We start from the raw sequence: 4,978 nt of genomic DNA, 5'->3' as shown, positions 1-4,978 counted from the left end.
CCGTCGTAACAGTTGGTAACAGTCGCCACCAGTCGCCCGCGCTTGTTGTTGGTACACCTGGCGAAAGGAGCGGCGATTGCGCGCGTATCGAAATTAATTTGAAATCGTTCTTACTCTATCAGCTTTTGAACGATTAATTGATTCTTGTTGCATCGCATCGACGATAAGTATGCAAACACAATCGGGACGAGGAGCAAATGCTGAATCTTGAGGGCGAATAAACAGTACAGATACAAATGAATTGACTCTCGTTTGCAACATGCATCCGACACGACGGATGTCGCCACAAACACCGACACTTCACTGTCGGCACTCCACGACACTCAAAACTCGCTCGCATCATAAACTCGTACGGGATGACGAGGATGTGAGTTGAAATGCGCTGCGACGTACTATGATCTTCCACCGTCCTGTCTAACCGACCGACTGCTGCTACTGCTGCTACTGCGTAGCCAGCGTAGCGGCGTGACGTAGACTCACGTGACTGGCGCCTGCGCGCCGCTACCGCCCCTGCTATGCCGTAGCAGCAATCGGTCGGTTAGGGACCCCGGCGGAAGGTCGTGGCGCGTCGCGGCGCGTTTCAACTCGCATCCTCGTCGTCCCGTATGAGTTTTTGACGCGAGCGAGTGTTTCGAGAGTGTCGTGGACTGCCGAGAGTCAAGTCAAGTATCACGATCTCGTGCGTCTTCGTGCCGTTGTGCCTCTGGAGCGACGCCGCGAGCTTAGTCTCTCATGCGTGTGTATTCGCTCGGATATTCTAGAAAGATGTGCGAAGCAGCAATGTGAAACATGAGTAGTCGTCGTGCGATTTTAGTTGGCTAATGTTAGACACGAAACTATCGAACGGGAACGAGTCGTTTCGTTTTCTGTGTCCGTCGTGTTTACGTCGTGACGTCATTCGTTGGTACGTTGAAATGACTTTGGGTTCTCGCGAAGGTGTAACGCGGCATCGTGTTCAGTCTCCCAATGCCCGTACTCGCTCAAATATTCTAGAAGGATGCGCGAAGTAGAATGTGAAACGCTATTAGTCGTGTGATTTTAGCTTGCTCGTTAACAAAATTTTCGAACGGAGGAGGTATGACGTATGACCGTCATGCATCAGTCGTCACTTCGCACCGTGAGATGGCTCTCTTGTCGCGCCATCTTTATTTTCGTTTAATCGCCGGCCCGCCGGCGCCAGTTGGAGTCGTCGATCGCTATCGCTATGTATTTTTCGCTAGTCTCAAATCCGAATTGTACGGAGATACGCGGAGTGCCGAATATTGTGTCGCGAACGGTACCATCTCGATACAAGAGTATACGTGACGATGTGGTACGTCAAGATGACCGTACGTGCGTCTTCGTGGAGCGCGGCATCGTGCGACGCCACAAGCTCAGTTAAGCTCAGTCTCCGTGCATGTGCATTCGCTCAAATATTCTAGAACGATATGCGAAGCGGACTGTGAAACGTGAGTAGTCGTGCGATTTTAGTTGGCTTATGTTAGACACGAAACTATGAAATGGAAACGAGTCGTTTCGTTTTCTTTGTCCGTCGTGTTTACGTCGTGACGTCATTCGTTGGTACGTTGAAATGACTTTGGGTTCTCGCGAAGGTGTAACGCGGCATCGTGTTCAGTCTCCCAGTGCCCGTACTCGCTCGAATATTCTAGAAGGATGCGCGAAGTAGAATGTGACACGCGATTAGTCGTCATGTGATTTTAGCTGGCTCATGTTAACGAAATTTTCGAACGGGGGAGGTATGACGTAATGATCGTCATGCATCAGTTGTCACTTCGCACCGCGAGATGGCTCGTCTTGTCTCGCCATCTTTATTTTCGCTTAACCGCTATGGTCGTACTTTTCGCGAGTCTCAAGTCTAAATTGCGCGGAGTTACGCGGAGTGTCGAATATTGTTTCGCGGACGGTACGGTCTCGATACGCGAGTGTACGCGAGTGACGATGTAGTACGTCGAAGTATCCGTGCGTTTTCGTGGAACGCGGCATCGTTCGTTCGTCGCGACGCCGCAAGCCCAACCTCTGTGCGCGCGTATTCGCTTGAATATGCCGCAAGGATGGGCGAAGTAGACTGTGAAAATGACTGTGAAGCAGACGCTCCGTATTTTCCGCATTTTTCAAGTGCAAATTGTTCACAGACACGGTGATGAATATGACTGATACAGTGAACGGTCGTCCCAACACGCATCACACAATTTACAATGTATGAGATGTTGACATCCGATGATGCGTCGTGACGGGTTAACTCTCGCGCGCGTTTCGTGTGCGACTAGTGCGACGTATTATCCGCGAAACGGGAGTGACGAATAAAAGGTGAGTTTTTTTTTTAATTTATTGAATAATTAATTGCATTATTCTTAAGTGCAGTTTTTACAGAGTAAAGTTGCATTTGCGCGTAATGCGATTGATCAATCGGTGAATTAAAAAAAAAAACTCGCTTAAAGTGTCGGGCGTTCGTTAATGTGGATTAATGTGCGATCAAGAACAGCAAAACGAGGATGGCTGAACGAGATGTTCGACGAGGAGACGGCATCCACGATGAGAGCAATTTGGTAAGTACTATTTTATTAATTGACATATTTTTATAATTTGAACTCAATGTTTTATAAATTCCGTAGGTAATATCCGTACAGGGCGTCCCCGTATAAGTGGTCATCTCTTTTTATCTCGTAAACGAACGGAGATAGTCCCAATAAAAATATTAAATTACAATTTGAACTAAACTCTATTGTAAGTATATGAACTTAAAAAAATGATTTATATTAAAGAGCGGAGAGCCATGCATAACTTTTGCATGGTAAAGTGAATATGTTTATGATAAAAATTGTAGCATTTTTTCCAATGAGTAAAATGATGTACGATATGTCAAAATTATTGTACAAATTATACAAATTGTGTCGATTTAAAGTTTCGTGGGTGAGCACTACCTTTTTAATTTTAGTTCTGCAGTGTGATTAACTTCTAACTCCTGCTTTGATGATTGACATGTAACATGTTGACATCTGATTACAAAGCTGAAGTTGGAAATTAGCCATACCACAGGGTTGAAACGAAAAAGGAAATATTCTGTTTAAACTGACATAACTTGTATAATTTGTAAAATAATATATCGTACACTATTGTACTCATAAGAAAGAATGCTACAACTTTTATCATATAGAAATATTCACTTTACCATGTGAAGGTTATGCTTGTCTCATTACATTCTTTAACACAAATAATTCTTTAAGTGACCACTGTGTGCTCACAATAGAATTTAGTTTAGAATTTAGTTTGAATCATATAATTTCATAATTATTTTTATTGGGTCTACTTTTATTAGTTTATGAGATAAAAAGAGGCTACTTATATGGAGACACTCTGTATAATTGAAAACTACATTTCAAAATCCTTTCCAAAGAAAATTTTATTCATTTTTGAGGAATCTAACTCAAGAGAGAGATGGTTAAGTAGACAAAGATACCAGATTAATTGTTCGTTTTTGGACCAATCTTCGTTAAAGCAAACCAATCTGTTAGGTCATTGGCATTGACCAATTGCATTTGTCATTTCACATAACAGACAATGCAATTGGTCCAATGACCTAACAGATTGGTTTACTTTAACAAAGATTGGTAAAAGAAGTCCTTTGTCTAATTCACCTCACTTTTGATCAGGATTGAGGATATAATATATATATAATAAATTTACATTGTGTATATACAATATAAATTGTTTTACATGTCATCTATGATTTAAATAGTAATCAATAGATCATAGATTCAGATTTCATCAGAAATAGTAAAAAGTTTATTTTATTTTTTAATTTTTGATATATATTTTTATTTTATCAATACTAAAGTCATATACATTGGAAATTTTATAACTTTAATTACTTTTTCTATACTGTATTAATCAATTTATAATTTATATTGTTTGAATTGTATAGGTAAAAAAGATTTGTTAAACATAATATCATAAACAATATATAAATAATTTATATAGACATAAACTTAAAATTTATTACACAATTTTGGTTCTGGTTGTAGCACTGAAGAGAACCACAAAATCGTGTTATTACCTACGGATTTTATAGACATTGGCTACGTAGTTCAATATTCAGATTTTATGAACATAGAAGCGTTCCAAAGTAAAGTCACAAGTAATTGTGACCTCTCTCAGGTTTCTCTGAAACTGGTATTACTTTGAACATGACTTGATTTCAAGATCTCTGCAATATCATTAGATGAGCCTAATAAAGTATAATATTTTACATTTTAAATATAGTCTTTATCAATCTGTATTAAAAAATGGCGTTTTATTTTTTGAACGCTTTGAAAGATTATTATAGGGATTGAGTAGTAACTATTATAGTTAATAATTTTTAACTTAACTTAGGTAATTTTAATTTTTAACTTTAACTAGTTATTCTTGAAACACAAACTTTAATTTATCAACTTTTTGACCAAGTTAAAAAATTTATGTAAAAGAAAAAAATTATGAAGAAATAAATATACAATGAAAACAATATTTTATATAGACTTAAAATTTTCAAATAAAATTACAATTACAAATAAAATATTAAAAATAATTTGTTTTAATAATTTATATTATATTTGTTTTGAGTAATCTAACTTTAAAAAATTAGAAATTTTTAATATAATATGTGAATAATGTTTTACAAAATTAACTTTTAATTTAATTTAACATAATAATTTTAATTTAATCTTAACGTAACTTTAATTGAGTTAATTTATTATTTGTGTAACATTTAATATAATCAAATTTTATAAGCCGCTAATTTAATGTAATATATTAATAACTTACTCAACCCTGATTATTATTAAAATTATGTGTGCATGCAGTACTAATCATGCTTTTAGTCAAATTTGATAAATTTAAGTCTTTAATACTATTTTAGTGATTCTTTTTAATCATCATTACTATAAGATTCATCAAAAGAAGTAAATAAATTTATTATACCAAATAAATTGTGTTAAACGAC

The sequence above is a fragment of the Solenopsis invicta genome, chromosome 6 (genome assembly GCF_016802725.1).
Source record: "Solenopsis invicta isolate M01_SB chromosome 6, UNIL_Sinv_3.0, whole genome shotgun sequence".
Taxonomy (NCBI): domain Eukaryota; kingdom Metazoa; phylum Arthropoda; class Insecta; order Hymenoptera; family Formicidae; genus Solenopsis; species Solenopsis invicta.
Note: the sequence above shows the minus strand (reverse complement) of the source record.